This window comes from Cupressus sempervirens, chromosome 3 (assembly GCF_028749045.1).
Source record: "Cupressus sempervirens isolate cs-2001-9-10 chromosome 3, ASM2874904v1, whole genome shotgun sequence".
In the NCBI taxonomy this organism is placed as follows: Eukaryota; Viridiplantae; Streptophyta; class Pinopsida; order Cupressales; family Cupressaceae; genus Cupressus; species Cupressus sempervirens.
In genome coordinates, this window is record NC_143120.1 from 50944839 (window position 1) to 50971145 (window position 26307).

Sequence of the window (26307 nt, forward strand, 5' to 3'; positions counted from 1 at the left end):
TTGGATTGCTGAAAATGTGTTATCATTCGCAAAAAGAAAATCTAGGTTTTTTATTATTTCAATATTATTCCCAAACTAATCCGTCATCAAGATCACACACCCAACATTTCAACCCAAGGTTGCACGAGGACAGGGCTAGTTGGGTACTTGGTGCAGGACAATCAAGAGATGCCATGAAGGCTTTGAACACATCAAGGAATAGATGGAGTGATATTGGGTTTGGAGGACCTAACTATGAAATACTAAGGCCTATAGTGACTATGGATTGTAATGAATTCAAGAATGTAATCAAATGGCCTAATGGTCCTAGTAAGGACCATAGGACAAAAAGTTGTCAAGTGGAACCTAAGATGCCAAATGGTATAAAATGGATGTAACAAGTCCTAAATAATGGAATAAGGTCAACATTGATCATAGGTAAAGTGGTAGGAGTCTAGGGGTTTGCATTTCAAAAGTTCACAAATTTGAAATTCAAATTCCTATCACTTAGGTATTGGAGGGCATAAACAAATCTGTTGTTTTTCAAATTGTAATGATCAGAACCAACTAGAATTGGCTAAGGAAGGTTGGAAAAGGGTCTATAAATCCTCTAAAATGTGGTTGATGTAACAAAGAGGTAGAGATCTAAAGAGTTGTATAGGAGATACAAAGTGAAGTCAATAATAAATAATTTTCTTGAAAATTTAAGTTTGTTGCATGATTTATTGATTCATTGAGTAGTCAAACATTTGGATATAGTTGTTAATTAATTTGAGATTTTAATACTGACTTGAATGTTCTACTAACAAAGTTCCATCAAAATTTCCATTTTGCGCTGCTGACAGATTCATTTCATGCTACTACTTTTTCTGATTCGGAACGATTTTGATGGTAACTAGGGCCATTCTATGAAGGTTGTCTCTATTTCACCTAGAATGGGCTATATGTAACATAAATAAGATATTGCTAACCTAATATATGTAGGAAGTGTGGTTTGACTAGTGTACACCAAGAGAATTGACAAGTGAAGCTAATGAGTTTGAATCCAACTGGCCTTAATAAGGGGTTTTTTTCATGATGGAAGATGTCAGTACATGTTGAATGAGTGGTGAAAAACCTAATAGCAAAGCAACTAGCCTTTCTTATTGATGCAAACAAGCTTTTGCCAAAAACATGCTAAGTCTTTGCAAAAAACTTGGTGAGGTTTCAGGCATACTCTATCAGTGAAACAAATAAGTATGCCTAGCAGTAGTCCCACCAAATAACAAGATTTGATAGCACCAAATCAGCATGATATAATCTTTGCAATAATAGTACTAGGGAGACTTAATATATATGTGAAAGAAGTTATCCAACAGACCACAAAATGGAAGATTAGCACTTTTACAAAAATCTAGACTATTGGTAAAATTAAATCCTGTTCATGTAAAAACTTTAGCATAGATAAATTTGTGGAAAATGCAAATGGTTGAGGAAGCATCTAGTTCTTGAGAGAACTCCAGACTTACCACTGATGATGGTGGATTGTCCCAATAGTTTGAATATAGGCTCTGAAAAAATGTTTGGTATAAACAAGAGAACTGCAGTTGCTGAAAGTATCACAATAGATTGCTATATGTAAATGCAAAGCATATTGAATTGTCTTTTTCCAAAAGCCTGTCCACAAAATGTTCCTAGAGTAGTTCCTATTCCTAGCTAGCCTCTCGAGATTGGTAAAACCATAGACAATGAAATGTCTGATTACACTTAGTATGCAATCCTTAGGATAATAACCTTCAGCAATAATGATAACTGTCTCTTACTCAAATCTCAAATTGTACAAACCACTTAATAAATTGATGAAAATATGGTGTCCCTGTTGAACAATCCTCAAAAGGTAATGTCCATCTACCTGGAGCACACATAGATCAAATCTAGTTCATATTTCCTTTTATATCCTACTGAAGAGCATATATTTCCTCGAGAAAAACATTGCTATACATTAATATGTTTCGATCTTTTAGTCATCTTCATTAGTTGATGCATTAATCACATTAGTCATTGCTATCAAGATTAGTCAAGGCATGTTGCTAATAGCACCTAAGTAACTTTTGCCTTCTGACATCTCTTTGAGGCATTTTTCAAATAATTAAGATATTTTGTCTATAACTCCACATTTTTCAAACATCTAAGCCTTTTAGAAATTATAGGATCATTTTAGTTACATTTGAAAACATTAATCAACAATTTCCATATGTGCAGATATAAACATTAACTACATGTCCAATTTATTTATAGATATATTTTCCTATGAAGTAAGACCATGCTTGACAATATGAACCTAGAACAAAATAATGAGACAATGGCTACATTGTGGTCTCAGTTTCGAAGAAAACTTGATAAATATTATCGTCATTGCCAAAACTGTAAGGGCTTTAAAAATCAAAGAATTCTAATCACAACAACCCAAAGTCATTATAGGCAACATGGTCACGTTGAAGGGGGCCATGATTTTTGCCCATTGCTGAATGTGTATTTCCTACTAGAGGAACATAGAGGTGTTAATATCCAAGTTGAGGATAACACTTCCATGGAAGAAGATGATAATGTGCCAGAGGACATGATTGAAGAAGATGGTATTGGGGCAGGTGATGAAGAGGCTCACAATGATGGTACTAGCAAATCTGATAATGATGATGAAGATGGTCTTGATATACCTTTACTTGAGAAGCCACACGAGCCCTTATATGAAGGCTCCCAAACAACTCTACTCTTGGCTATAGTGTTGTTAGTGAACTTAAAGGTTATAAATGGTATATCTAACGTAGCAATGTCACGTATGCTAAGGTATGCCATTTTTGTAATCTTCAATGTTAGCATACAATTACTATTCATTATATTAACAATGCATATTTGTTGTTGTAGGTTGATAGGTAAGTTTTTGTTACCACCATCAAATATTTTGCCTTGTTTGTACCAAGAATTATCTACCACTATGAATCAGATTGGAATGAAGTATCAGACAATACATGCATGTCCCAATGATCACATTCTATATCATAAACAACATGAATTTACAACAGAATGCCCTGATTTTCATATTAGTAGATATCGGTCAGATCAAATAACAAAAAAAGAGCCTTACACGGTTCTTTGGTACATTCCCATTATTCCATGTCTTCAACAATTATTCAAGTGCGCTAACTTGACACAATTTATGGATTACCATGCACGCAACAGAATTCAAGATGACAGTATGTGAATGCCTGCCGATGCTTCTCCATTTAAGGGGATAGAAAAAACATGGTCACACTTTAAAGAAGAACCTTGTAATCTGAAGCTAGTATCCCATTTGAGCTTTATCCATTGCAAATGTCTTTGCTAACAACATTATATTCTTTAGCTCATGATGAAGTGTAGATGCGTCCTTCGTTCGGTAGTCTAGTATTTCCTTGTGGATTGTTGGCAAAAAGGTCCATGCAAACATCCTTGTCTATGCCTAGTGCAACTGGTAAAACCTTGTTTTGCTATATATTGTAATGTGCTAATCATGTTTTTTTTTTTTTTGGGTGGATTTTGTACTCATGTACCTATCATATGTACCAGAGTACAAAATTTGATGATTAGTACTCTGGTATGTGTGACCAATCCATTTCCTAGAGTAGTTTGTGTGATTAATAGTTTAGTTCCACCACAACCAAAGCATTCCTCATCACTTTCATTTTTAGCCTTATGTCTATATCGCTATGTATAACTATAGATAAGACTTTGGGGTGAATTGTATTTAAGACAATGGGATTTGCAAATCTGAGCTATTAAGCCTTGCATGCAAAACATGCTTCTTTGGCTTTTCACTTGTATCTTTTATGGCAGCTTTTGTTTATGCATTTACAATCCTATTGAACTTTTGTAAGCCTATAGATCATTGATGCTTTCCACTGCCTGATAGTATGGATTTCAACACATAAAAAATTATTTTCTTTCACCTGCACACTATTAGTCAAATCTATCTACTAGAAAAAAACATACATACTAGAGTAGGTTCCTCCCAACAATATTAGTATTGGATGCACACAAAAGAAACTAGAGAGAACAGTGATGCTTAAAGGATGTTTCTCATGAACCTAAGTACTCTAGATGCAGTGTAAATCAATTGTTTCATTTGCTGAAAAGTCATATTAAATGAAAAATTTAATATGTTGTCTCCTCTCGTGACATGCTTGAGGTATAAAACTCAAATTATGCGAAACAGTTTTTGGGGAAAACTGTATATGATTTTTTAATCAACTTTTCCCTTCTTGATGATGGATCACTGACTGCAAACCAAATAATCAATTCAAAATACATACACAAGTTTTTCTACGAAACTCTTGCACATACTATATGAATTGTCGAAAGCTATGCCCACTATTAAAATGATGATTTATATTCACCCATTTGTGTACTACCTTCTATTGTTCTTGTAATTGTTATACTACATGCATCCACCAATGCCAATTTGTGATCAATCACAATCTTTATCAACTCTAGCTCTACCTATATCACTGCTCTAACGTCTCATGCTAAAATATTCAATTCTATCGTAATGTTGCAAATCAAAACACAACTTAACTAAGCGCTCCAAAGTTCAATTGCCAACTAATAATAAAGCTCTTGACCAAGGGCTTTCCAGATGAAATTACATGCGATGCTACCACGATGTGCCACTCAATGCTAATCACTCTAATAGAACAATAAAACTCAAAGAAGCCACATATTACATTATAAATAATTATAATTATGTATTAATATGAAAAAAAGTTAATTTGTAAAAACCACAAAGCAGTGATTTCTAAATCATTGCCACCATAAAAATGAATTTGCAAAAAACATACTTATTGGATAGCCCATGTTTAGCCTACATCCACATTTAGCTAGTCTCGTAACTTCCAATCACCTAGATTGCTAATAAAACATAGACTTAAGCTAATTCATCATGTTGCTTTGATCTCCTCGTAGACTTAATTATTGTAGTTCTTGTTGTTCTGTTTCAGAATGGCTTTTTTTGGCTTAGTCTTTCATTTCTCTGAGGTATATATTGGCTATAATGACTTTTGTTCGCCCTGTATGGATTCAGCTAATGTAGTCATCTGAATTTACGTAAGCAATTCAATTTTCGAGAAAGTGCCCATCCATTCAGTTTAAGCTTAGATGGCTTAGAAGGTTTTAAATAAATTTTGAATGCTTACTTAAAGATAGGTATAATCTCTAAGAAGAAATGAATCTTGTAAAATTAATCCAACTACATGCATCTCAACCTATACCAAAATGCGAGGTTTTCACTATTTGATTAGTTTCGACAAGGTTAAGTGTACAATTTGGGGTTACAGAAAGAGTATATTGCTTACACCCAATAACCAAACATTAGTCTCCGATTCAGTGTCCTCCATTTAACTATATTATTTTTAAAGAACCGGCCAATGCTTCCTAACCAAGCTCTTTAAGCTCTTACTTCATTTTCTATTTCACAATCTAACCAATGCAAATGATTCAACACAACATAAGTAATATTGTTACTAGTGAAACCCCCAGCTTTAGACTGGAATAAGTTATCCAAAGGCCCTAGTTTTACTAACATTCTCCTAAAACTTTCCATATGATTCTAAGTGAGTTTAAGAGGGTTCTAAGAAAAGCATCTATAAATTGATACAGAAGGAAAAAAATAAGAAATGAGTTTTTTAATCCATTCCAAGTCATTTTAATTAATATTCCTTATATTGCCTTTCCATCAATTTTTTTTGGACTAGTTAAAATCCTATTTACCTATGTGTTTTTAAACGACTAGTTGTTCTTAAAGTTTTGTGTTAAAGTCCACTTACATCAAGAACATGTTCTAATTTGTGTTAGGGGTTAATAGTGGCCCAATTTCCTAACCAAGAAGAACAAAAACATTTCCAACATGGTAAGTTTTGGAAGCCATGGGTTCGGTAATTAAATGCTCCACCAAATTCATCTGTTTGGTGCTAGAGACAAATGATGTCCACCCCAACGGGATGTGTAAAAGTGGTTTGTAGATTAATCTCCAAAAAATGTAATACTTCTAATAAATATTAGCAATATAGTAATTCTATTACCTATCAAATTTCTTTACTTATACATACCATTTATTTGATTCAGTTGTATCCAACTCCTCAACTGTTAACTTCCTAGATTTCTACTAAGATAAACAACAATTTTGTGGTTTCCTATGTTATTCCATTTAATCTCATATTTGAATAGAAAAAGAGTGGTAATTTTCTATTCTCAGCAATGCCTTAAGTTAAACATTGAATGAGTGTAGATTGAAATATATATATATATATATATATGTATGTATATATATATATATATATATATATATATATATATATATATATATATATATATATATGTATATATATATATATGTATATATATATATATGTATATATATATATATGTATATATATATATATGTATATATATATACATATATATATATATATATATATGTATGTATGTATGTATATATAGCTTATAATTTCAAGAGATATGACTTCATATTAGTATTGTGTTCTTTTTAAAGGGTAGCTATTGAATAAAAACATGGCTGGTTTGGATGACGCTTTCTTAAAATTGTCTTGATTAAGCTCTTAGCAATCATTTTTCTCTTGAATCGGGTTCTATTTTTTAACCTAAAAATGTTACTTTGATTGATAGTTTGCCTTGTTATTTAGGCTTGCATTGAAGAAAAGCTGATCTATTGTTGTGTATGTGAGGGTTAGGCATTTGGCAAACACTGAAATGCATATAAAGGACCTAAGTTATAAAGGGTTTTATTTAGTGTTGTGCCATTACTGAAATATCAAGAAAGATTAAAACAACTACATTAAATGTTTGATCTTTTGAGTTGTTATCCAGTATGCACATTTTCACCTATTGTTATTCTAGGTCAATGTCAATGTGTGAAAGTATGTATTGATTTATTTTTCCCCTGTGACAATTAGGATTAATGAACATTAGAGACAAAAAAAAATCCTAAAGTTAATGTCTGCACCTAGCTAGAGCAAGCAATGACTAGGAAAATAAACTGCCAACATTATAGGTAAGTTAGAAAAGCTTTACTCCAATCAGGTCTCAACTCATAAGCTGTTCGTTCCGATCAACTAAATTAAAGGTGTTAGAAAAATACAAATTCTTTCTAAATTTCAAGCCTAATATGTATTTGCAGCCATGTCTAGTGAGCTGGTTGGATCAACTGGTCGTTTATCCTCTTTCCTACCTTGTAGCCTATGTAGTTTTATTGCAATCACATGATCAGATGTGATGTCCTCTCTGCTATCTTGTAGCCTTTAACTTTATTGCAATCATGAGATTAGATGTGATAGAGAATACAAAATATTTGTAAATTTCAAGCTTATTTGTATTTGTTGTTATGTCTGGTGGGCTGGTTGGATCAACCACTGGTTAATTTTATGATTTAACTTTGCTGCACTTTTTTTTATTCTTTTCCTTTCTGTGTAGTCCTATCTAGGATTCCTTCTTACATTGTAATCATTCAGCTTTGTTCACTATATATATATATATTTTTTAAAGTTAAATTAAATATGAGTTATGGAAACTACTAAACTAATTTTCCATGATGTTGAATAACTACTCAACTTTTACCTTGATATATATTTTCAAGTAAATTCGAGTTAGTGAATGCTTGTTTGAAATAGATCAGATAATGGTCGAATTGTTTTCCTTAGAATAGGACTAGAGCAGAAGATTTAAAACTTAGTAAAATGTTGTATTGCTGGTATGCCTAAAATTTTGTATTGTTGGTATGCCTTGGGGTCCTCTATTTGTCTATCTTTTGCAGTTGGAATGTGTAGAAGAAGACATTCGTAGGGGCACTGCATGTGCAGAAAGCTTTATGTTGAACTACCATTTAGATAAGAACAATCAACATCTCTTTGAAGATTGAGGCATATATTAACATGCTACTCATTCACCACTAAGAAGAATTTGTTGGAATTAGAATGCAAAGTAACAAAAGCCTGAAGATAGTTCCATTTTACTACACAAGGAGTCAACATATTCAGAGAAATTTTAACAACAAAGGAACTGGTGAAGAGGTGTTGGTAGAATAATAACGTGGTGAATTGGCATCAAACATTAAAGAATAGAGAACCTCTAAGAATCTCGGTATACAAAATATGCAATAATCGAAAAGTTTCTTTCTGTTTGATTATATCAAATATTTTATTAGTATTCAGGATAACATTGTAAATGCAGTGAGAGAAGGGTTGTTGAGACATTAGGTTTTAAGAGCATCTGAGCTTCCAAGGACTAATACTAAAATATGATTAATATTGATGGTAGGTTGCAAACCTTTTAGATAAAATTAAAGACTTTATTACCCTGGACTTCCTCCACAGGAGTTAACTGCATCCTTTTCATTTCAATTGGGAGTAACCAACTTATTTTACTGACACTATTGTAAGGACCATGTCATTCACTATTTTTTACTAGCAACAAATTACCAACTTCAAAATAATCATTTTAAGATATTCAAACTAGGATTGCATCATAAGTATAAATCAAATATTGTTCAAAGAGCAGTCCTAACACAACTTTTCAATAATCTACATAGAGACAGCTTCAACATTTCCTTCAATTTGTATTCCATCAACAAAGCATGTATCAAAAACTTTACAGAGTTTAAGTGGTATATGCACCAGTTTTACTTCTCGGTGCTTCATTTCTATTTACAAAGGCATTTTGTTCGTAACAATTAGAATTTGTTGTATATGATGGGTTTACAACTTCTAGGGCATTCAATTCCAGTTTAAGGCTAATTCAATGTCAATAAAATAAAATATTTACTTCTGAGTATCTTTTTCTATTTACAAGGGCATTTTGTTTGTAGCAATCAAGCTTTATTGTATATGAAATATTTTTTGTTTGTAGCAATCAGGCTTTATTGTATATGAAATATTTTAGACAACTGCTAGGGACCTAGTTCCATTTTAACGCTCATTCAATGTCAAAAAAGAAATTTTTTAATTTTTTTTCTAACTGCTTCATTTTTGTTTACAAAGGGATTTGTTTGTAGCAATCAGATTTTGTTGAATATAAAATGTTCTTATATCTTCTAGGGCATTCAATTCCACTTTAAGGGTCATTGGATGTCAATGAAGTAAAATATTTAAAATCTTCAAACTCGTCATGAGGAATGATAGTAAAAGAATAGTATGGGCTGTAAATATTTTCCCTAATTCATCAGCAAATGTAACTAGTGATAAAAGTTATCCCAGATAGATCTTACTGCAGTCCTATTTTGTGCACTAATAGATAGACCTTCAGTTGATAGAGCAACAGAGAGCATTACTATTGAACCTGATCCATTTCCTGGGGCAATCCATGTGGTTAGTACTGGTTCATATGTAGGGACATTGTTGCTGAACAAGACAACTATGTTTCTGTTAAAAGAACAAAAGCTTTGAGGTGCTTTAAAATTGTTATTATTCAAAGTGTAAATTTAGTTTACTTTTACATTACTCATTTTGGACTGATAATCCCTTTATGATTTTGTAAGTAATAATGTTTTCTTTGATCATCTTTTTGATATGACATTAGGACTATTTGGACCCACCATACATAAAAGGTACGTAGTTTCATATCATTGCTACATAATTTTTCTTTTCTTCCATTTAAATTGTACTATATTAATGTTATTGATCTAACAATCTAATTTTTTTTTTAAAGGTGGAATTTATAAGCTATGAAATTAAAAAATCAGTTGATTACATCTTTTGAGGAGAAATTTGGAAAAAACATTTTTGACACTGGCCTACTTCTAAAGAGAGCATCAAAGCATTTAAAGACTATGAGGGATCAATATAGAAGGGGTCTTAAGGAGAACCAAAAGTATGAACGTCCTCCTATGATTTCACGAATAGAGTGGAAAGAAATAATAGAAGATGCAAAGGAGAAAAGGCTATGTGAAAATAGAGTAAATGAAGCCTCATAGGACAAAAAAAAGGTATGTCATGATAGTATTAAATACATTGTAATCATGCACTAATTAGTGATATTTATAAATATATAATCTAAGATGTTTGAAACTATTCATAGACTGCAGGACACATCTATGGCTACAAAAGCGAGACTACAAAAGGTTGGCCAACACAAACTTGGCTCTGGTGGCTATATGACTCTTCACTCTCGACCTGTAAGGAGCAATGAAATTTCATATTTATTTTTCTATATAATGTTGCAAACAATTTTGTTTAATTAAACCATACATGGAAAACTGACGATATTAAGCAAAAAATACAAGGCACAAAATTCAATGTGGAGCTCATAGATGAAGATAGAAAAATTGCCTTGAAGGAAGGCTATAAAGTTGTGGCTGCATGCCTAGGCGAAGAATCTAAAAGCCTTACCCAAGAATCCAGTGCACCAAATGATATCTCACTAGTAAATTGGTCAAATGAAAAGTAAATGAAATTGAATAGTTGAGAAGATTATATTTTGGTGGTAGTTTTGAACGTAAATTGACTGGCTAACAATGTGCATAACATTTTACTTCAGCCTCCACATCCTATCATAGAACCTACTCGTGATGAAGGCCATGATGTGCATTATAGTGGTGGAGGTATTAATTTGCTATTGGAAATTAATTATGCAATTATAAATACAATTTAACATCTTCATTTGCAATTTGACGTGTATCCTTTTTTTGAATATTTCAGAGCATGTTGAACATCATGGTGAAGGAGTGGACCATGTTCCAAGTGTTCAACATGTTGACATGGCGACGCATGAAAATGTTAATGTACATGATGTGGCATTGTCAGGTAAGAATAATGCATGTTATGTGGTACTAGTACTTAATTACAACATTGTAACAGGTAAAAAATAGAAAAAGAGTATGCCAATTTATCATGTTTACTTGTTCCTGTAACAGAGCCCCTTTTAATGCAGCAACCTCTTGCTCCTCCAAAGAGAAGGAGCCATCATAATTTGACATTGCACGTGCAAAAGAGGAGGCCAATGATGAAGATATGGAAGCTCCTATGAGCATTTTTCTTAAGAGAGCTAATAAAAACAAAAAGAAGAAATGATGTTTTAAAAATGCTCTGTGATAAACCTTCTTGGATAATGAAAGAACTTTGTTTTAAGTTATTATCTATGAATGATGCATATTAATATTGATTTTTATTTTATGTTAATGAATATTGTTATGTGTTAATGAAGTCTTGATTAGTATTGTGTATTAATGAATTTTATATCATATTAATAAATGTTATGTGATTGTATTGATTGAATGTTATAGTTCATAAATGGATGAAGGAATGAATGAAGTATGTAATTAGATGATAATGGGTACTTTAGATTCATGTTAGGGGGAGGGGGGTGAGGCCAGATGAGCTTCCACCTTCACGTGGTTGGCCTTGTTAAGTAGAGAATATTATAGTATTCTTGAAACCAAGTGAAGCTCAAACTAACATACCATGGAATTACAAAACCCAAATCCATCTATCTCTCATCTTCTCATCCTAATAAGTCATCTTTCTGCCACTTTTATTTGTAACGGTCTAAATCTTGATCAATTCATCATCTACATATACTAAAATCATGATGCTCCAAAGAAAAGAATGATGTGCTTGAATAATGCACACTATTTCCTTCACCCACTTTATTTGGATGCCAATTGCTTGCATCACCAAGTTGAGGTAGTGTAACTTGTAAGCTGCCCAAAATATGTGCTCATCTCTCACCGCAACTAATGCAGAGTCTACAACCTTAATCCACCAAAATCTTCCGACGTGCCTAGTAGCACCCAACCCACTACAAGATACCAAGCAAGGTTACTAGCCTTTACCCAATGCCGATCTTTGTCTCTCCAAGTGGACTCCACTTTTCTAAGGTCTTACACCCTCTCTAGGGCTCTTAGCAAACTTGGGTCAAATTAGGGCTTTAGGGACACTAGCCCTCAACTACACCAAATATGGAAAATTAGGCAAAATGCTTTCAAGGCTTCAAACAAAGACTGGTTTTGTCATTCTTAGTCCTATATACCTTAGTTTTTTATTGAATACAAATACAAGAACTCCACCACTTAAACTTTGATTTAAATATGACCCCATTTTCCAACAAGATTATCTAATATGAATTCTGAAATCTCTTCCCACAATAGTAGTTGGCTTTGACATAATTTCTACTAAGTTCATTTTTGTGTATACAGTTTGGAATGGAGCACAGGGCTCACTGGGTTCACCGAAAATTCTAGCATGGTGCTCTCTAGAATATCCATGAGGTATGAAATTAATGCTATTGTAGTTTGAGCTAAAGTAGATGAAAAAATGATCTTCAACCCTAAAATTCCACTAGCAAAAAAAAATGTTTACTTACTATATTCTAATCAAACATTCACTTGGTTTTGTAATCTCATCACAGGCCTAGAGATGGACCTTTTGAAATGAACGATATATTTACAACCCTCAATTTCATCCCTGCCAATGTCTTACTAACATACAGACTCTACTACAAAGGCCTTGTGCCAAGTCTTTGTTTTGGTGTTGTATGGACTGCCCCTTAACTTGTCTTCTATATTTTTATGAATTCAATCTTGGAAAATGGTGCAATAATGATTTGGGTCACTATATATTCCATCATCTGGATAAATGATGAACAAGACATTGTTTAAAATTTACTTAATTCTTATGTTTACATCTAAAGGGGTTTAATGGGTCTGAAAACTTTTTCCAGGGCACAGGAATCACCATTGGTGGGGTTGCATTTATACCAGTCCACAACAACCTTATTGATAGAGGTTATTGAAAATGTTATTTATCTCTAATTTATAGTTGGAATCAGCTATGAAGTGGGAAGTTAAGTCCCAGAGCCTTGCTTGCATTGCATTTCAAAAGAAATTTTATCTTTTTAGTTCCCATTTTAACTTTAAAATCTTGCAGAAAGATCCAAAATTCACAAAGGCTATTCTTGAGGATAACTTAGATGCTTTTCAAAACATTCTTAAAAGACACCATCAAGAAAGCTTTTAGCAACAACGTATACAATAGGAAGAATTAGTAAGTGAATTTTTTATTCTTTATTGACCTTGCACATTCTACTTATGGTTTTGAACTTCTAGGTTGTGCTTGTCTGAATGAAGGTTTTCCCGGTGGAAAATTTCAATTCTTTGCTTGCTTTGGCATTTAGATTTTCCATGGTAGTGCTTATTGTGCTTAATGAATTAATTTAAAGTTTTCATGTATTATTGTAGATGAATTAAATAAGTGATGTTGTTGCTTAAACATGATACTAATTGTTTGTTTCTCTATTTGTTGAAGAATTTGTTTTATCATGAAAACTCCTCTTTTGATTTTGATATTTACTTAGAATATGTAGCAATATGTAATCAGTACTTATATTAATTCTAACCTTCAGCTTGAGACATACAGAGTTTTTCTTGTTTAAGGTATTGCCTGCAAAATTAAGTTGTGATTGTCATGATTGCGGTGGTAGACATATCAGATATATATGTTTAAGTTGTGATTGTCGTGGTAGACATGCATGCAAAATTAACAATATTAGATTTCCACAATCCATTTGTAATGCAACTTCATTTTGGATTTGATTGTGTGTGATTTTTAGCATCATCGTTTCAGATCACTCTCTATAATCCATCATCAAGGCATGTGAGCTATTCAAACTTTTGACCAATGCCTGGAAGTTTTTGACCAAGCATTGGACAAAATGTCGACCAATGCCTATAAGTTTTCTACCAAGCATTGGTCAAAGTTTCGACCAATGCCTAGTAAAAATTGCAGCAGGGCTCTGGAAATTTTTTGACCAACGGATTGGTCAAAATTTTGACCAACTAGTAAGTCGGTCAAAATTTTGATGACAAAAACTTCGACCAATTGGTTGGTCCAAATTTTGACTAACCTGAGTCGAAATTTCGAGCAATATTGGTCAAAAAATGGAGTCAAATGTACTAGTGTGTTGTGATTAGACATATCATTATGTCAAATAACAAGTTTTTTAAACATTTTAAGAAAGTTTTTTTGATTAACCTTTTTTTTTTTTGTTAAATGTGCTATTTTTATTAATAAATTATTTTGGGTTTCAAATTTATATGCTTTTTTTGGGAGCAAGTACTCCATAAATCTAGACAAGTCCATGGATGTAGTCAAATCTATTACTATAAATTTATCATATGAGTCTAACTTTACCGAATTGAATGTATAATTTTTTTAAAGAAATTTTGAAAGATCATTTTCTTCAAAAGAATTCTAACCATATTGTAAGATGTATTCTATTGTCAATTCTGAGAAATATGTGCGAAAAATGACTTCCAAATGTGTTTCCAACATTTTTTTTTGCCATTTTGAATGAGGAGGAAAACATGGGGAAAGCTTCGACTCCTATAAAGGAGATTGAACGACAAGATAAGGAGGGCCAGAGCCACCATATCCAAGCAGAGTTTGTTCAGGAGGAGTCGTTGGATCGGTGGATTCATATTGATAAAGTTAGCTCCTTACCACACACCATTGCTGATGACGCGGGTGACTCCATGGCAAGGGAAACCAAACTTTCCTTCCTTCACTTTGCTAAACAAAAATCTGACTCTTTCCTTCAAGTCGACTCCTAGTTATATAGTGAAATAATGGGGCTGAAGAAGAAAGTGGATACCTGATGGGGACCCAACCCAAGAACAGAATGGACACAACAGAAAAGAGAAATTGTATTAACTGAGAAAATAAGCTAGTACAAACAGTACAAAGAAAATAAATTCAAAACATGCCCTAAGGGCTTACAATAGCATAAATCTGAAGATAATTTCTCCTTTAAGTACCTCCTCTCAAACTCCCTCCGAACTGCCTTTTACAATGCCATAAATCTCCTTAAATAGACCCCAGAGGGTTAAGGACTAGGAGTACATTCTAGAAAGTGCTAGTAGGCATCCACCGACCAAATAGAAGGTTCCAGAAGTTGTGTTAGAAGTCGGTGCAAATCTAGAAGAATCCAAAAATCGTAACCGAACTTCCGGGAGGCATAACTTTTGAACCATAGCTCCGATTGACGAACCATTTACATTTTCGGAAAGCTCTCGAAGCGCTCTATAGCCCTATGGAGCAGCTTTTCTCGTCCCCCATTTTTTGGCCCTTTTTTGAGGTCATTTAATGCCCCTAACCTGACTTTGAAGCATTCTTAGGAGGTCTCCAAAACCCAAAAAACTGCAATAACTTTCAAACTGTGGGGCCTTTTGACCTGATTCTTTTTCTGAAATGCTCTAAATCACAATTACATTCATCTGTCCAATTCACACCTTTTAGGTCACCAAAATGATGGTCAAATTGCATGCTCCTATTTTTTTGGGATTTGCTAGCACACTGATAGTTGAACTGTGAGAGTTTGAACCTTTATTTGACCCAAATGGGTGTCCAAAAATGAAAACACATGAAACAAAAACTAAGTCTAAGTACATTTTTTGGGTGACACAGGATTGCCCTTATACCTCTGGATGCTCCTGCATCAATACCTTGCAACAAAACCAGGAGGCTAACCGAGTTATTATTCAACACATAGAGGTGCAAATGGGAGATATCCCAAAAAAACAAAAGGATTATGAGTAGAATCTTAGAGTACTCATCAAGGAAAGTGGAACAAAAATGGAGCAAGTAACCTCAAGCATCTGTGCAGCTGCGGCGACATTGGGCAAAAGAGCAAATGAAGGAACCATATCTTCGAAGGGCCCAAGCAAGAGGACAAGACAATGTTCGAGGAAGAAAGTTTTGATTGTTGATGCTGCTTTGGCTGCTAACTCCATCCAGGACACAGCTAAGATTGGTAAGGAGGCAGTGAAGATCATTACGAAATTGCAATAGTTTCCTGGGTCTTCTTTCCTGGTTGCATTCCTGTTCAAGTCCTATTTGCTGGCTGTTACACTGGTTCCTGTGTTTTGTCCTATTTTCTGACTTTTAGTTTCTAATATGTACTGACGGTTCTAGGTCCTTGTAAAACTTGGATAATTTATTTGGACATTTTTAGTGGTTTCAAGTCCCTATCAAACCTGATTTTGGTTCTACTTTTCAGTAGGTTTAAGGGCTCTTTCCTGTTGGATAGCTTTTTTTTCCTTTTTTGAGGATGTGAAAGGGTTTCGGGGTCCCTTCAAAACCTGTTTTTACCGTAATCTAAAACAGTATGTTTTGGAATCTTTATAAAGGTTGGCTCCTAATAGGCCTCACTTTAAAAGAGTGAAAAATAGTAACTAGTTGTAATTGGTGGTTTTTACCAAATTGGGTTTCCGTGTTAAATCTTGGTGTCACTTATGTTCATGTTATTTCTTTTATGTGTACACCATGAAGTTAATTAAGGTTAATCAAAATTAACATCTTAAGATCTGCATGTTTAGTATTTGTTGGGTAACAATTGATATTATAGTGCTTGTCGAGTTATAATATATTGTGAAGTGTCTCTCATGTTTGCAATCTATACCTTGCTATACTTTGATGCAAGAGATATTTGTTACTTGTGTTATTTATACATTTGAGATGACCGGAGTGTTAGATGTTATACTTTGATTTCTAGTATCATAGATACTAGATTACTACGTTGTTCAATTGATTATATTTGCATGATGATGGCATTTTGAGATGACAGTATGTTTGATGATGATATCTGGTTATTTGGTAATTGTTCCTATCTCTAATTATTTTTTATGATGGATTTAATGTTATGGTAGTTTAATTCATCCATTATTTGTTATACTTCATGCGAACGTGAGTGATGTAAATGGATTAGTTTAGTATGATTAAATAAATGGTTAAATTAGGTTAATTAATGTATTTATTTCTTTGGGTATGTTACTATATGCAACTGCACTTGATTGTGTGTTTTAGTGTGCAAGAATTATATCTGTGGAAATGACACATGGAGTTAGTGATTCAACTAATCATATTTTTCCAATGTTGTACATGTATGGTCGACGTATCATATTTGATTGTTTAAATTAAACCTTCTAGTGATTTGATTAAATTATGACTCATCTGCATTATATGACTACACCTATGAACATGTCTATGCATTTAGAGGTTTGCATTTGACATAAAAGTTAATAAGGTATTATATGATTTTGGTTTAAAGGTTTTTGGGCTTTATTATAATTGATTTTAATTTTTGGTAGCTTTGCCATAGATGAATTCCAATTACTTGGAATGGCCTGTTTTTGTGTGGGTTGATTCGGGGTGTAACTAGGTTACTTGGTTATTTACCCTAATCAATTATTAACTCAAAAAGAGAATAAGTATCCAAAGAAGAAATTTATTCCTCACTCTTAACATTTGGAAATTAGAAATTTGAAAACTTTTTACACAATCTTCTTCTGTAGGATTTTGTTTCAATTTGTTATGAGAGATATAGGCATGGGATCTTCACAAGATTGGTCTCATTAGATCTAGCCTAGGGAGACATTTGTTTGCCACAACTTTCAACAACTTCCACATGATATTTATTTTATTTGGATGATTCCCATTTTAGCCCTTTTTGGTTTCAGGTAGAGCTCCCCCATTTTTTATTTCATCTCTGTTTCTGCTATCTTTTCTGGTAGTTGTATGTTAGGAAGCTAAGAACTAGTGTTCCCTTCCATTTCAGATTGTTAGTTTTACCCAGTTGGATAGGTATGAACGTTTCCCTAATTTTTGGGATGAGCATTCAGGGTTTCACACTGTTATGCTAGTCATTTTTGCATACGGTGTATAAAACTAAATTTTATTGGATTTTTATGACTTTTTTACCCTTAGACCAAATGGGTATTAATTTTGTAGTTTTTGAGTTTTTAGGGTTTCACCTTGATTTGCATACCACCTAGTTTTTTTGGGTTTTCTTGGCATCATGTTGGTCATGGACTTGGATCATCTGTAGGATGCCATTCAGACCATTGTTACACTTTTATGTTGCCTTGGGATACGTGTTGTATTTTTCCTCCTGAGCTTGTTTTTGGTTGAGTGTTAGTTCTGTTGTGTTCTCATCCAGGCCTTTGTTTTATGATCTTTGTGATGGTGGTGCAACACACATGAGCACATCCATGTGTATTTATCAGGTGACTTGTGAGGCCCAAATTGATAGTTATATTTCAGTGAGTTTGTTCATTTTGGGTTGGGTGGGGAATATGCATGCGTTTGGGCACTCATTATTTGATGATTATAGGTAGGCTAGGGTAGCATGGAGGGGCCTCTCTCTAACAGCTTAGTGACTATTGTGCCCAAAGGGTTGGCCTGAAGAATTTCTAACAAGTGATAACTATTGTGTTCAAGTTTCGAAGCCTCAATTTGTGTATCTGGTACTCCCCAGTGTGGGGAAATTATTATTCCTACTTGTTTGTCTTTCATTTTCTATATTTTAGTTATACTTCCTCGCATCAAAGAAGTGTTTTATTGCATGAGAATTTGATCTATCATTCTAGAAGGCATTCTCTCACATGATGTGCAGAGGAAGCTTGTGCAAGATTGTACTATCTCCTGCACGAGACTCAGCACATCCTTGCACACATGTTTGCATTCTCTCATGCCAACCTTGACAATAAAGTACAAAGACGTGTTGGCTATTCAAAAGAGTTTCCTCACACGAGAGGGTAGTTCCTTGCACAAGACTATAGTTATCTTTCTTCACGCTAAAAAAAAAGGGTACCTCCACTATTTTTTAACCAACAATTTTGGTGTTTCGAGTACCCTTTAGGATTGCTTGTATTTCCAAGCTTCAATATATCTAAGATTTTAAGTTCTATTCTTGTCTTGTTTCTTTTCTTTTAATTTGAGTGTGTTAGTTTTGTAGTGGCATTTGGAAATTTGGTTGTCAGGATTGTTGGTTAAGTCTTTCCTTGTGATCTTTGTGATCCTTGTATGTTGATTTTTGTTTGCATCCATACTTATTTCAAAAACTATCTTGGCTTTTATTTATCCTTGTTCCAAGGATCGCCAAGTAGGGCATTACATCTGGTACCAGAGACCATGTTGCAACATTGGGATCTCTGTGTTATGCTTCCACTATGATTTTGTTTTCAGTGTGTATTTTCTTAACTTATGTTTGTTATTTTGATATCTCAATGTGGTTTATGTTTGTGACTCTATGATTGTGGTGAATAGTTCTAACCTTATCTTGTTGCTTCCATATAGATGCCTCTTGCATGTAGATTTGGTGGTCAGGGTAGCAACCGACAAAATAAACTTAAAGAAGAGCACCAAGAGGAAGAACATCAAGTTGGTGGGGAAGAGTACGGTAACAATGATCAAGGTGGAATTGGGGCATTGATGCCCTTCCTATAGGAGATTATCGATCAGTTACGACCTTGTATAGAGGAGAACCAATGTGACTGTGGTCAAGAAGATGGATCTCATTATGGAGATTTCCATAGGTAAGATCATTGGGAAGAAGACGAATGTGACTATGAGCGTGAATGTTCTCATACACCACTTGGCGGTAGAGTGCACCGATGGAGGGGCCATCTTCGGGATGATGATGACTTCACCTGGGTGGAGACAATGCAGGAACTTCAAAGGTCTAAACCACCACTATTTGATGGCCAAGGGATGAGGCTCAAGGCTGAGACTTGGTTACTGGATATGGGGTGTTTCTTTTTCTTATTACCATATGGAAGAAACTTGAAGGCCCGTTGTGTTATTACATAGTTGAGAGTCCATAAATCTATATGGTGGGATATGGAGAATGAGAAGCTCTGTATTCATGTGGCAGATCTCACTTGGGAGATCTTTGAGGAGAGGTTCAGAGAGAAATTCCTTTCTCCACAGTACCGTGAGGCCCGTACTAATGAATTTTATAAGCTCAAGCAGGGGAGTATGTCAGTGGATCAGTATGAGCAGCAATTTCTTGGGTTGAGGTAGTATTTAAGTTATTTTCATGATGAAGCACTCCTCAACAACATTTTGTTAGGGGCCTTAAGGACTCTATGATTGAGGATGTTTGTGTTTACCAGCCAAGGATGCTTGCACTTGTCGTGGAGAAGAAAATAATTATTGAGAGAAATGTGGCTAGAGGGTTCAGTGGTAAATTATGTTCTCATAACCATAGTGCACAAACCTCATGGCAGGATGCATAGTTTACACAGTCCCCGGGAAAGGGAAAAATCCAGTCAGCACCCTCTCAAAAATGGATATCATTGTAAGAATCAAGAGGGTTTTTGCTCAAGGTGTGGACAGAATTCAGGTACCTTAGCGAAGAAAGGGGATGACTAAAAGTCTCAGTAGGATCACCCTACTCAGAGTAGCTAGTAGAACTCTAGCAAGGGAAGTACACCTTATTCTAGTGCTGCTTAAGGTGGGCATGGACCTATTTCTAGCTTTGCAAGAGAATGTTATTCTTTTGAATAGCTTAGTCATAAAGAAATGATATGACCTATTAAGCATCTTCAGGAATTGGTAGATGTGTAGTTAGATCAGAGCCTATCATGGGAGAAGCGGGTAGAGGCCATTGAGACTTTGTGGTGATTGATAACCATCAAGATGAGCATCAAGGTACCATAGTCGAGGCTACAGGTATGTTGCATGGTATTTCATCTTTAGTATTATTTGACTCAGGTGCTTAAGATTCTTTTACTTTACATCGCTTTTTCAACAATGTGGGCTAGTGGCAGCACATCAGGTCAATAGGTGGCAACTTGAGTTAGCTACAAGATGTAAAGTGGTTGTGGACTCCTTGGTTAGTGGTTGTAGTTTGAACTTGGGTACTTCACCACCACAATGGATCTTTGTATCCTACCTTCACAATCATATGACATTGTGTTGGGCATGGATTGGTTAGCTGCCCCTCAGGTGAATGTAGATTGTCACCATAAGTTAGTATAGTGTGTTAATGACACAAGTGGACAGGTGGACCTTTTAGGCGTTAAGAGACTAGTCTCACTTTGGACAATCTAAACTAATAAACTAAAGCAAAGTGTGTAGAAGGGATGTCATATGTTTTTTGTGTCTGTCAGTGATCTTGAAGAGGTTGAAAGTTGTATAATGACACTTGATGATCACCCACTCCTTTGTGAGTATGCATATGTGTTTCCTAATGAGATACATGGTATGCCACTGTAGCTTGACATTGATTTGTGGATAGACCACATGCCAAGAGTGAAGCCAATTTCACTAGCTCTTTACTGCATGACTACTTAAGAGTTGAGTGAGCTTAGATTGTATTTGGAAGAATTGTTGGCCAAGGGCCACATTCATACTAGTATATCGCTGTGGGGTGTACCGGTCATCCTCATGAAGAAGAAAGATGGATCTTTGTGTTTATGCATTGATTACCAGTACTTGAATAAGGTGACGATAATGAACCAGTATCCTTTGCCTAGGATAGATGACTTGTTCGATCAGAGGAAGGGAGTGCAAGTGTTCTCGAAGATTGATCATAAGTTGAGATACCATTATCTTCTTATTCACAAGTCCGACATTCATTGGAAAAATTTTCCTACATGATATGGGCATTATGAGTTCACGATTGTACCCTTTGGGTTAACCAGCATGCCATCGGTGTTCATCAGTATGATGAATTGAGTATTTCTCACATACCTCGATCGGTGTGTTATTCTATTTTTGGATGACATATTGATCTATTTGAAGATTGTTGAGAAACATGTGGTCCATTTATGCTAGTTGTTGCAATTCTTGTGACACCATCAATTGTATGGAAACTTGGGTAAATGCATATTCTTCCAATCAGAGGTAAGGTAATTGGGGCATATCATCACTGGTGATGGTATTGTGGTGGATCACTGGTGGATCGATACCCAGTAATTTTTTTGATGTTCGTAGTTTCATGGGATTGATGGGTTATTACCATCACTTCATGAAGGATATTTCCCATGTAGCTCATGCCATCACTTCCTTGTAGAAGAAAGGGAAGAAGTATGTTTGGTTAGACTATAGTGAGGCAACATTTAATGCTCTTAAGGAGTGTTTGACTACTGCAGTAATCCTTGTAGTGCCTAATCATGTAGGCAATTTTATGGTTTGCACAAATGCTTCATTGGAAGGTGTGGGTGTGGTGTTGATGCATGATGGTCGTGTGATTGCATATGAGTCTAGGAAACTTAAGGACCATTAGCTTAATTACGGCACTCATGATTTGTAACTTGTGGTCATAGTGAATGCTTTTGTTTGTTGGAGGAATTTCCTTTTAGGACACAGGTTTGAGTTGCATAGTGATCATAGGAGATTGTAGTATATCTTTACTCAACCAAACTTGAATGCAAAACAATGTCGCTTGATGGAGTTCCTATATGAATATGACTTTGATGTTCACTACATTCAAGCGGAACAAAGTGTCGTTGTGAATGCCTTGAGTAGGAGGCAACATGAGATATCAGTCTTGTCATTGGGAGTGGATTTGTGAGGTCATATCTTAAAGCCCTTGCCTAGTGACACATGGTATTAGTAGGTGAGGGCGGAGATCAAATCTAGATTTCAAGTTATTTTCTTGAGTATAATGGACTACTGCAACACTTGGGGTGTATCAATGTCTACTGATCTTCATACCTTCGTTTTGTTAGAAGCACATCATTTTACTATAATTTATACATCTCGGCGTCAAGAAGATGTATGTTGACTTTAAATAGTTGTACTTTTAGGCAAGGATGAGGCACAATGTTGCTGATTTTATTGTTTGATGTCTTGAGTGTCAGAGAGTGAAGGCAAAGCATCAACATCTGACAAGTCTTCTGCAATTGCACGTCATTCAAGAGTGGAAATGGGATACGATATCTATTGATTTCATCATTGGGTTACCTATGTCAACATGAAGACATGATTGTATTATGGTGACAGTGGACAAGTTTTCCAAGGTAACACATTTTTCACCCATGAGGACATCCTACATAGCTTCTTTTATAGTGCATGTTTTCTTGGAAGATCTTGTTCGATTGTATGAGATCCATTGTTGAATTATTTTGGAAAGAGATCCAACGTTAATTTTAGCATTGTGAACATCTCTCCAGCATGCTTTGGGAGTGCAACTCAATTTCAATTTAGCTTATCACCCAAAGACCGATGGTAAGACAAAGAGAGTGAACCAGGTTCTGGAAGACATGCTTTACATGTATGTGATGGAAAAATAGGTGAAGTAGGAGGATTATTGATTATTTGTTGAATTTTCTTATAACAACAAGTATCATAGTTCTCTTGGCATATCACCTTTTTAGGCCTTGTACGGTAGTCTGTGTCGTACCCTTTGAGTTGGGATCATTTAGAGGACTGAGTACTTCTACATCTAGAGATGCTTGAAGATATGGAGCCGCAGGCTATTCGTATGAGAGAGCATTTGGTTAGTGCTTAGGACATGCATAAACAGTATGTAGATGCCCATAGGTTGGATCGTCACTTTTCTATTGGTGACAAGGTGTTTTTGAGAGTTCATCTGAGGAAGAGCCCCATCTGTTATGCGAAAGGTTCTAAGTTGGTGCCATATTTTGTTAAACCATTTGACATCCTCAAGAGGATTAGTCCTATTTCTTATTGACTAGTGTTTCCACCTAGCATATCATGCATCCATGTTGTGTTCCATGTATCTATTTTGAAATAGTATATTCCCGATGTGACCCATGTTCTTGATTGGGATGCTTTACAAGTGGGCAAATTTCATTTGAGCCTATTCATATCCTTCAACATTAGAGATTGACTTTGACGGGTCAAGTCATAGAGTACGTAAGGGTCCAGTGGGACTCAAGTGATGAGACCTCTGCTACTTGGGAGAATGCTACAAAGTTATTTCTTGTACCCCTATCTATTTGAAGGCTTCCAGGAGTAAGCTTATGCCTAGTGGGGAAGGATGAAGTGCCTTTTTATACTTTTATCAAAGAGATATTTGTTACTTGTATTATTTATAGATTTAAGATGACCTGAGGGTCAGATGTTATACTTTGATTTCTAGTATCATAGATGCTAGATTACTATGATGTTCAATTGATCATATTTGAATGATGATGCCATTTTGAGATGAAAATATGTTTTATGATCATATTTGGTTATCCAATATTTGAACCTATCTCTAATTATGTTTTATGATGGATTTAATGCTATGGTAATTTACTTCATTCTTTCTTTGTTATGATTTATGCAAACGTGAGATGCAAATTGATTAGTTTAGTATAATTAAATTAATAGTTAAAGAACTAGTGTTTTCTATTTTTTATTGTTAGTTTTGCCTAGTTGGATGGGTTTGAACATTTTCCCAATTTTTGGGATTAGGGTTTGCGGTTTTGCACCATTATGCTGGTCATTTTTACATACACTATCTAAACCTAAATTTTATGGGACTTTCACGGCTTTTGTGCGCTAACACCAAATAGGTTTTAATTTTGTAGTTTTTGATTTTTCAGATTTTCACCTCAATTTGTGTGCCGACTAGTTTTCTTATTTTTTTGGCATTATGTTGGGCGTGGACTTGGATCATCCATAGGATGTTAGTCAAACCATTGTTGTACTTTTATGTTGCATTGGGCTACATGTCGCATCCATCCTCTCGAGATTGTTTATAGTTGAGTGCAGCCATCATTTTTTGATCTTTGTGATGGTGGTGTGCCATACACGAGCACATGTGCGTGAATTTTTTGGGTGACTTACGAGGCTCAAAATCCCAGTTGTGAGTTTGTTCATTTGGGGTTGGGTTGGGAATATGCATGCCTTTTAGGACTCATCATTGGATGAGTATGGGTAGGGTAGGGTAGCATGGAGGGGGCTTCTCTCTCACAATGTGGTGACTATTGTGTCTAGAGGGTTGGCATGAAGAAGTTCTAACAAGTGATAATTAAATAAATCAATTGGGTAATAAATTCAAGATATTCAAAGGACACAGTGTGAGAGACTTCCATTAGGAAGTTGAATTGCACAATATTTATCTTGGGCCTCTTGATGCCAAGCAATTTACCCTCCAGGTGAGTCCCTACATAGTTACCCATTGCATGTCTAACCAAGACCTATTGTACTTGCATCATATCAAAATCTTGGTTTCAATTATTTTTACTGTCTGGCATTGGTGTTAGCCATGGACATTTTCTTTATGTGTGTTTGTGGTTGGATCATTATCTCCATCATCGTGATAGGAGTGAACCTATGGGTTCCATGTGGTTGGGAGGTGTAGCTACCTATACCATTGCTCAGGACTGGTGTACATAAACAGTCTATTATTTTAGTGCAACCAATGCTTGATGTTTCACATGGTATATTCAAGATTCCAAAGTATGCTTCCTTATGATTTATGCTTTCATTGGAATACTTGGATATCATATTTAGATGATGATAGTTTATTTGACACATTCCTATATTATGTTGTTTAGTATATGATTATATAATGTGTTTTACTTAGTTGGAGTACCTATTTCTTTATTGGATTAGCATGTTAGACTTTCTTGTTCTTATGACGTTCTTATCTTTTAGTAGTGACACCCTCATAAGATATCTCTAATTATCTAGTTGGAAGATTAGGATAATGCAAGTAGGGAATGGCTATGACCTTTGAGGTCTCATGATGCTATTATGGTTGGAAGGAACCGCACAAGAGTTTAGTTATTTTTTTTCATTGTGATGCTACTTTCAGTATGTTTTCTAAACTGTTATGGTTTAGTTGGTTTTATGCTTACTTTGTCTTGTTACTATTGTGTTCGAGTGTCTAAGCCTCAATTTGTGGATTCGCTACTCCTCGGTGTGGAGTAATCATTGTTCCTTGTGCAAACCTTGGCAATAGAGTGGAGAGAATTGTGTATTTTGGTGTTTTTAGTACCCTTTAGGATTGCTTGTGTTAATTCTCATTGACAAATCGAATATTTTAAGTTCTATTGTTGTCTTGGTTCTTGTCTTTCAGTCTAAGTGTGTAAGTTTGGTTGTGGCGCTTAGAGATTCATCAATTGTCGGGATGTTTGTTAAGTCTTATGTTGTGATTTTTATGATCCTTGTATGTTGATTGGCATTTGCATCCATACTTGTTTTAAAAAAATTAACTTGCATTTATTTATTATTGTTGGACAAGGATCTCCGAGTGCAATATTACATATTGTTAGTGTTAACAAAATTCTTATGTGTTAACCAAGTAACAAAATTTTTAGTAGAGTTTATGTTTTGTATTGACATCTAAGGGATCTATGGTTTATTTTTGTAGTAACTGATTCACCAATCCCCTCTCAGCTACTCCTCTTATATTTCCAACAATTGGTATCGAAGCTTTTGGTGCTTGCAAAGAAGGTTTCAAGGAGCTAAGCTAAAGATTAGGATGTCTTACAGGAGAAAGATTTCCAAGTTGAATAAAGATAACTTTGAGGCATGGCATGAAATTATGAAGCTATATCTAGCAACCATCAAT

General features: G+C 34.8%; 1 protein-coding gene across 8 annotated transcripts in view; it reads right to left on the minus strand.

Annotated features, from left to right (window-relative positions):
• LOC149564738 (MADS-box transcription factor 29-like) overlaps nucleotides 1-26307 on the minus strand; it is a 258597-nt gene that overhangs the window by 68186 nt on the left and 164104 nt on the right. Inside the window, exon 4 of one of the 8 annotated variants that reach the window (XM_089818318.1) lies at nucleotides 9215-9351. The exons of 5 other annotated variants lie outside the window; for them this stretch is intronic. The gene's annotated coding sequence lies outside the window, so the exon portion shown is untranslated. Of the gene's footprint in view, nucleotides 1-9214; nucleotides 9352-10154; nucleotides 10173-26307 lie in introns of those variants that run through there. 2 more of the 8 variants (XR_016361916.1, XR_016361919.1) reach the window with 2 other exon arrangements.